The sequence below is a fragment of the Neolamprologus brichardi genome, chromosome 13 (genome assembly GCF_056152115.1).
Source record: "Neolamprologus brichardi isolate AB-2024 chromosome 13, ASM5615211v1, whole genome shotgun sequence".
Taxonomy (NCBI): domain Eukaryota; kingdom Metazoa; phylum Chordata; class Actinopteri; order Cichliformes; family Cichlidae; genus Neolamprologus; species Neolamprologus brichardi.
The window spans coordinates 26694938-26704364 of NC_142116.1; positions in this window are offsets into that span (position 1 = coordinate 26694938).

Here is a 9427-nt window from a genome sequence, read left to right on the forward strand (position 1 = left end):
CCGCAAATGTTTCTGTCAGCTGGCACCGTGAATAAAACACCGGGACACGACCACACGGTAGTTAAAACATCACGTTATTGTCTCCCTAATAACGTGTGTGGGCTGTATGGGTGGGGGTCTTTTGCTTTTGTATTTTTTTTTCACTCCGTTTGACCTCTCAAGGCCACCGTCCTTTCGGTAGTTAGCGTGAAGCGCTTCTGATGCTAATTTCACTTTAGCATCAGTAGTCAGCGCTGTATAAAAATAGTTATACAAAGTTTTCTAACTTTGAAACAGAATCCCAGACTAAATGGTGAATCCCCGACTTGTTATATAACCTTGTTTTTCTTTTTAGCTCCAGCGCATGTAAAGGTCGTCAAAGTTACAACCTGCAGGTGCACAGTGCTGCTCACACGTCTATGTAAATGATTACATTTTCAGGTGAGATCAGACTTAAGGCAGTGCTTCTCAAACTACTTTATGGTTTGCCCTGCTTCTGAAGCTGAAATAGCTCCGCACTTCTTATGAATCAGCAACATTAAAATGTTTCTTTTCTATAAAAAAACCAAAACATTCCTTCCTTTCACATTCTTTGATGGCTCCAGTAAGAATTGAGTCATGGGGATCTTGGAGAAAATTGAGGGAAATTTCTGCGTATTTATTTAGTAATTAATGCCTGTGTGCTTGTGTCTATAGCAGATTTTTATGTTACTTTATGCATAAACACTGTAATAATGTCAGCGGCATAATAATCCACCCGCTTAAGCAAATATTTCCCTCGCCTTTCTGTAACCACTGACAGAAGGTCCCACTTTACATCACCAAGGTAGGCTGTAGCGTGCGGATGCTGAATAAGGTCATGTTTTGGGCTTTTTTTTTTTTGTCGAGTTGATTTCAAGCCTGGGGATGTGCTGGAGTGTGTTGGGTGGAGGCAGTTGGCTGAGGCTAGTCACGTTCTGCCTGGTCTGTCGTGTCCTTCTCCCTTCAATGCATGCCGAGCTGCAAATATTTACAGAGCATCCTGTGAGAGGCCTGAGTGTTTACTGCTAAAGCTTGTGGCTCCACATTGAGAGTGTGTATGTATATGAGCAATGAAGAAGCGTTGCTTCTCTCGGTGCTCTCGCTGTGTGTGTGTTTGTCGGATGAGGCACTTCCCTCGGTCTCTCCACAGTCTGCTAACACTAGCACCTGGCTCTCGTTCAGGCCTCCGGCTCTGAGCTCCGTCTGTGAGTCCACAGCGAGGGCCAAGTCGTGGAGAGGCGGTCGGTCCTCGCTATGAATTTTTTGCAAACGACAGAAAGATGGGAGATGTGTTTGTGCGCCTCGCCTTACCCTGTACACAAGGCTGCAGCACTGACATCACGTCTTTGCGGCTGGAACATTCTCATAAAACATGTTTTCTTTATTTCTTCTCCAATGTAAATAATCCAGAGGGTGTAAATACCATAAAGGGCCCGGGGAACAGTTTCTCAGGCAAGTCAGTCTGTGTACAGATATATCAAGAATCAAGTAGCCCGTGTTGAACACGTGGGCGGACGTTTCACTGTGGCATGGTTAATGAGGTCCACAGACATGCTAACCTGGTCTGACTCTATTTCTGTCATTGGCTGCTTTTCTCAGAGGCTTGAGTATTCTTGGCTGGCCTGTAATCTGCAACAGAAACATACCAGATGGCTTAGTGCCCACTACTTACAGTGCAAAAATCCTCACCATAGGATGTATACATAAAAACCCCTGTTTATACCTTGACTTATGCACTGACGTCCTACCTTAAATGATATACACAGTACCTTGCAAAAGTCATGGGCCACTCCTCATTTCTTTGTATTTTGTTTCCAAGGATCCATAGTTTGTTGCAATTTTTTTTAAGTGGCCTTGAGGAACAGTTCTCCAGGCGTTCTAAAGGTTTAGTGTACGCTGTGCAGTCCTTCTACTGGACCATTTCCAAAGCAATGTTATTTAGCCACTTAATACCGACCTATGAATCCTTTAAACGTAAAAAAATCACCTAACTCAGGGATGAACCAGTGCTGTGTCGCCACATAACAAACAGCTTAGCAAAGAACTAAGTTTAAATTGTGTCTTTAAACACTTTGCTTCCATTTCTTTAGTCTAGAATCTACAAAAGATGCCTGAGATAACACAGTTGAAAGACATAAATTGACATAAAACTTGGCATATCTTGGTAATGAATGCCGGTAGCCCTTAAAAAGTGGTAAATCAGGAGGTAGATCAGGTCATCTACTAGCTGGAAGGTGGGTAGTTTGATAAAGTATCCTTGTGCAAGATACTGAACCCCAAATTGCACTTAATGCATTCACCAGTGTGTGAATATCTGTGAATGTTAGATAGAAAGCATTAAGGCATAAAACACTTCTTGGATGAATGAGGCATGTTGTATAAAGCACTTTGAGTGAGTGTTAAATGTCCTTCAAGCAGCCCGGAGAACCTTTCTGAAGACGACTTAAAGAAATTAAAGGAAATCTTGCCTAAGAGAGTTCAGGCTGTGCTGAAGAACAGAGGTGGTCCTTAGAATTGTACAAACAGTTTATCCCGCATTTCCAAATATTGCACATCTCAACAAATTACTACACCTATATCTCTTATCCTAGCAAAACATAAGAATGGGGTAGCTCAAGACATTTGCTCAGCACTGTAAACGTAGATGTGGCACGAGAATGAAAATCAAGGTGTTAAAACAGTCCAGTCAAAGTCTAGACCTCAACCTGACTGAAATACTGTAGCAGGACCGTTAAAGAGCTGTGCATAAACAAATGCCTCTACATCTGAATGGTCTAAGAAACCTCGTAAAACATTTCCACTGATGGGAGGAGCTGATGAAGTCCAACACAAAATGATTACTTCAAGTTCTGTCAAATCCTGGGTTGTTCTTAGTTTTTGACAGAACTGTGAAAGCGTTCTTTTTCACATGACGTTGTTTCTCTCTGCCCAGAATGAAAGACACGTCAATCTTGTAGTAATAATAGATGAAATGACACATTAGCAAGGCAAAGGTTAAGTGAACCAATGGTAAATATATGAACTATGAGGTGAGCGAAGAACTGTTATAGACATGTGATGGTGTGGTAAATATAAGGGTCGCGTGTTCAGGCGGATGTCCGCCAGCAATCACCTACAAAGGAACTGACTTTTTATGGGGACGGTGGCTTTATGCATTGCTAAGGTTTGTCTACGCTAACTGTGGTGATAAAGTAGCAGTATGACCAGTCTGTGTTATGTTGCAATATCCGACTGAGGTTTGCCATAGTTAGAGCAGCAATTATCAGTTAAAGCAGAAGTTAAGGGGGATGTTTTCTTACTCATGGTTTCTCCTTTTCAGCTCTGAAAGAAAGCATGTGTTATTCGAGCAGCAGCATGTGTAAGAGAGGAAGCTGAGGGCAACAATGGCTGTCTCTGCTCTGTACGTGCCATATCCCCTCTACCTGACACAAAGAAGATGCGAAACCCACACAAAGTGAAAAAAACAAGAGAGCCAGAGCAGGCGTGAAAACCTCAGGCCCATGTGTTTGAGAAACGCAGTGTGTAGAGTGTAACGTCCTGACCACTTCTTTAAAGGGCTGCGCTCAGAGCGTGCCTGGGCTCCGAGCACGCTCTCTGTGAGGCAGCGCGATGGGCCGGGTAAAGACGTGAATGCTTGGTACTGAATATCCATCCAATACCAAGTAAATACAGGACCAGTATTGCCGATACCAATACTGATACTTTGAAGTTATAAAGCTTATTCAACACAACAAAACACACCTTTTTGGAGACCTGGAATAAAAATATGTATCTAAAGGACTTTGGCTATGATGTGCTGTAGGCTAGAAATACAACAGACATGAACTTCAGCATAAAAATGTTTAGACAGCTTTCATGCTGCATGTTTGATGTATATTTTTTCATTTTTAAATTTAAAACAAAACTTAATTTAACACCTTTCGCTGACTACAGTCCCAAACTTGGCGGACAAAAACAAAGCGTCGATCCTGTTGCGCTTGGTCGATCCAGTACCAATACTTGCATTGCTATCGATGCTATCAATAGTTGGATCGGTACGCCCTCGTCTAGCGTGCTGACATTTTCTGCGTGTCGTTCTTTTTGACTGCTGGTGTCATAGAGAGCCACACGTGAGCAAATCCTCGCGGTCAGCGCTGTAGTTTTGAGAGCGCAGACTCCGATTGTAGAGTATGGCAATAAGTGGGGAGACTGACACGAAAATATTTAATAGGATTGTTTATTTGGACAGGATGTTGGCAGCGAGTGTGACCCTGAATTCTATCATTACCGCCTTATTTCTCCGGAAACACTTTTCAGCATGGAAGAGAATCCCAGAGGTCGGCGTGTGTGCAGGTTTGTGCGAGTCCATGTGTGGATGTCCGCGCTGCACTGGGTAATTGCATATAATCATCCAAAATGTTTATACTGTACAAATAGCATAACTGTGTTGAGAGAGTGGCTGTGTGGGGATGGCGTAGCTGAGGCTGTGAATGAGCCCGGTCGCTCACTGATTACCCAGGCTCACGGCCAGGCTTTGATTGTTATGCAGCGAGACAGAAGGCCCGCTATCAGTCTTTATGAGCAACATATTCATACTGCACTGTGTCACAAAGTATCATGAAGACTGGAAAAACACTATAATATAGTTATGACCTTATAGCTGAGGATATAGGAGAGACTTGCCCTGCAGCAGGAGTGTGAAACATAAGGCCTACGAGCCGGCCCGTCTGAGACTCCAATCCGTCCCACCGGATGGCTTTGGAATAAGTGAAGGAGGGCATAAATTCTGGAATTTTAAACTGTATTTTCATGGATTTTTACAGCATTTCCTAGTGAAAAAGACCTCCCCTATACGCATTTATACTGCAGATAAATCATTAAATGACAGAACTTTCAGCATTTTACAGCAGGTTCAAAGTGGGCTGCATGTGGCCCACAATGTAAAATGAATTTGACATCCCTGCCCTACAAATACCTCGTGTGTCCTGATCAGTTTTGAGTACTAATCATTGTTCTCCATTAGTAAGGTAATATTTCATGGTGCAAAGTAGGCTGTTTGCTGCGTTTATGTCGCTGCACGGCTCGTTTGGTATGTTCTTGGTAGTTATCGTTTCTTTCACAGTTGGAATGAGATACATCCTGGACAGGTCACCGATCTTTCACAGGGCTAACACACACAGACAACCAGTCACACTCACATTCACACCTTTGGCTAATTTAAAATCACCAGTAAGCCCAACCAATGCATGCCTTTGGACTGTGGGAGCAAGGTGGAGTACCTGGAGAGGACCCCACGCAGACATGGGGGGAACATCCATATAGAAAAAAGCTTAAGCCAGCTGATGGATTTGAACCCAGTACCTTGTTGCTGTGAGCAGCAATGCTAACTGTCACAACATTGTGCCACTATTGCCTCCAAAAGTATCCTTTAAAAAAAAATTCTCCAAAACATATTTTTCAGACTAGAATTATTAGACCTCCGAAGGATAAATAAGTGGTAATTTAGTCTGAGCTAAGTTTGACCATCCATCTCACCCAAGTTTAAATATCAAAGGCAACTGATCGATTAGATTTTTGCTAATGGGTAAGTATCAGTGCATCACCATCTACTCATTGCACTAGCTTGAAAATATGTTTATAGTCCATGAACCTGTCAGATTTTGATGATCCACAGATCTGTTCCAGATGCAAGACATTGTTAGTGAAAGTTTTGATGGATATGCCAGAAAATGAGTTTCAGACAACATTAAAGCATAAATTTGGGCACTTTGGTGATCTTTTGTGCCATTGTTAGCTTTTTATTTACCCTGCCATCAACATTTAGCACTGGGGCCGTGTCCTCAGGCACTCATTAGTATATATAATGTTTTGCATGTTAATCTCATGCATCATTTAATATCCTTCAGGCAGGATGAATACATGAATGCTGGCTGAAATAATGCAAGCAAGGCACAGAGTTCAGTGCACCTTTGAGGTGTGACCTGCATCTGGCAGAAATTTAAAGGGGGCTAAGGGTCGCTCACTCCGGATGTGGTTCTGGTAAGGCAAAGTGTGTTGCTCTGTGTGTGTATGTGTGTGTGTGGTATAAGAGGAGGAGGGGTGTTGGTTAGTACTTCTCGGTCTAGATGCCGTGCTCTTACTCACTCCATATTTCATATCTGCGGCTTTCAAACAAAAGCCGTATGTTGATACAATCTGCCGGCCAGCCAAAGGAAATGAGCGTTTGTGTGTTCGCTAATGATGTTTCTGTTTCTCTTTCTAATTCGACGCAGTTTTTTTTCCCCCCACCGAGCTCATTAGATCGCCCCGTTTCATTTCTCAACATAACCGCACATTTCTTCTTCTGTTGGCAGAAAGTTTCATCATGCTCTCGTGATGATGAAAGACAACCTTTGTTGAGGCCAGCGATATCCCGCGACGGCCGTTGCGTTAGTTGTTGTGATCAGATAATCCTGCCTCATCAGGTACATTTCTCGTGGGAAAATCAAATTCTGGTAACAATGTAGTCGCGATCTGCGTCCCAGAACTAACTGGTAATATTTGCCACTTTTAAAACAAACAGTTCTGGGGACTCCCTGAGGGTAACTACCTACCTGGGTGCTCCCCCGAGAAGCGGCAGTGTGACCTGCACAATAAAGACTGGACTGTTGCTGGTCTTTTACTGCATGTTTCGAGCTATGATCATGTAGTGCACACATACACACACACATTGGATAAATCCTCCTATTTAGATGTGTTTTTAAAAATCACTTTAATTCATTTGGGTTTACAGATGTTACAGATGTTTTAATTGGACCTAATTTGAGGCCTCCTAGTTTATAATCCGTGCTGTCTCCTTTGTTTGTAACCAGTAGCATCCAGCTACTTTGGTTCAAAGAGAACACAAACTTTTTGAGAAGACACAAGTACTACACACACATTAAATAGAAGAAATACCCGACTACCATAGCACTCACCACGGGGTTCAGATTCACTGATCGAGACCAAATTACTGATCATCAGGTTCTGATTTGCAGCGATGATGTAAAAATGAGTCTACAGTCCTGTTTTCTAGAAATGCTTCCCCTCCCACGCCAACTGGTTGTGACAAATGGCCGCCCCTCCCAGAGCTGGTACTGTTGCGGGTCTCACAGTCCTTCTATCCCTCCCTCACAGTGTCGTTGTGTCACGGATGTGTCGACCTGTTTCCACCGTCCTGCATCCGTGCATCCTCCGCCTTTACATTACAGGAGGATGCTGGATCTGCGGCAGCCAGCTGAGCCGGTCCTCCCATCAATGCCTCCTTTTTAAGGGTCAGAGAAGCAGAGCTACAGCACAGACCACCTTTATCTAGCACTTTCAGGACACTCATTCATACACTAGAGAGGTGGGCACTCTCTGCAGCAACACACATGCACACAAACTGTGCAAATCCCGCGTATGTGTGTGCTTGCTTACTCAAACACCATTGGGGAGCGAGAAAACACACCTCCTGCGTTCATTTACACACTCTGTATATACATCTGTGTGCACGTGTGTGTGTTTTTCACCTGGGACTAGACACACACACACGCCTCTATTTACTGTAAATAAAGATAGATTTCATTTTATAAACAAACTCGTGTTTATTTGAATGATCAATCTGAAACTTGTGTGCAGCCATTTAGGAGGATTTTTACTTAATTTTTAGTTTGAGGTCAGCGCCATGCGGCCGTACCTCCACGGTGATCAGCGAACATCATCAGCTGTTTCCTGTGAAGTTTACCCGGTAACATTTCTCAATGGTGCGTTTCACTCCAATAATGCAGAAATCTGGTATTTAAAGATGAGTCATATCCACCCCAGTGCATATTCTCTGTTTGGGTTTGTTTGCGTTGGACGTACACAGTGACCAGCACACATGCACTCACACACATACCTCTGTTGTTACTGCGAGCTTGTGGAACTACCCTCAATAATCTCTTATTTAAAAAGCTGAGTCACCTTATAAACACACACTCAGGGGCCTCAAATCACCCCAAGTCCAAACAGGAATGTGGATGTTACTAATCAGAGAAAAATGTGTCCTGAAACAAAGGAAAGTGGATGTTTTTTACACTCATTGTGATTCATTCATTCTTTTTTTTAGTCATGTGTGATAAAAAAAAAAGTTAGAAAAAGCGAAGACTCTGAGCACGCCTCACACATGCACAAAAACATCTATTTGTAGAAACTGAATTACAGCGTAAACCACAAACCAGTTCAGACGTGCTGTGGAGGTGACACACTTTAATGTGTGCGAGGACGTATGGCGAGTCATTAGGCTGGTAGGTGTTTCGACTGCCTGACCTGGATCTCGGTCTGCCTCTCCTGCGTCTGTGTCACTATAGATCAGTTATTTATCCAGCGTCGGGCCTTACGCAACGTTCGTTTCCAAGACAGGCTGTGTTGGAAAACCTTAACAGCATTTACTGAAAGAGGCCTGCACAAAGTCACGAGTGTCTCATCAGAGAAACAAGATGACTGCGGATCACTGTGTTCCTCTCACAGCTGTCTGATAATGATTTCAATCTGACGCTCACACCCTGCACACCATTATCATAAATAATAGAAAGCAATGATTTGCAAATCTAAGGAACCAATATGTTATTCACAGTAAAACATAGAAAACATATGAAATGTTTAATCTGTGAAAATGTAACGGTTTAAGAAAATATGAAATCTATTTTAATTTATTGGTGGCAACACGTCTGAAAAAACTTGGGACAGTGCAACGTTCACATCTGGGATCGGAGGAGACTGGTGTCCAGATTTTTTGTTTAGGCTGTCCCGCCCTGAGCCTGGTTCAGGTTTCTTCCTGTTAAAAGGGAGTTTTTCCTTCCCACCATCGCCAAAGGATTTTCTCATAAGGGGCCATCTGACTGTTGTGGTTTTCTCTGTTTTCTTTGTATCTCTTTAAATCTTACAACATAACTGTTCTTGTGATTCTTGTGAATAAAATTGAATTGAATTACTGTGAAGTCACGCTGTTGTGAAAGATGCGGTATGCAGTTTAAATATCTGACAGGTTCTTTGTGTTGTGAATAAAATATTGGTAAATGGCTGGTATTTGTATTACTAGTCCCTAAGGACCCCAAAGCGCTTTACACATTCAGTCATCCACCCATTCACACACTGGTGATGGCAGCTACATTGTAGCCACAGCCACCCTGGGGTGCACTGACAGAGGCGAGGCTGCCGGACACTGGCGCCACCGGGCCCTCTGACCACCACCAACGGGCAACGGGTGAAGAGTCTTGCCCAAGGACACAACGACCGAGACTGTCCAAGCCGGGACTCGAACCGGCAACCTTCCGATTACAAGGCGAACTCCCAACTCTTGAGCCACGATTGCTCCAATATTCACACAGCGTCCCAGTTTTTTGGAGTTGTGGTTTTTTAAAGCTTTTCATTTTCTTTTAACCCTTTAAAGTCAAGTTTATGAGTTTTT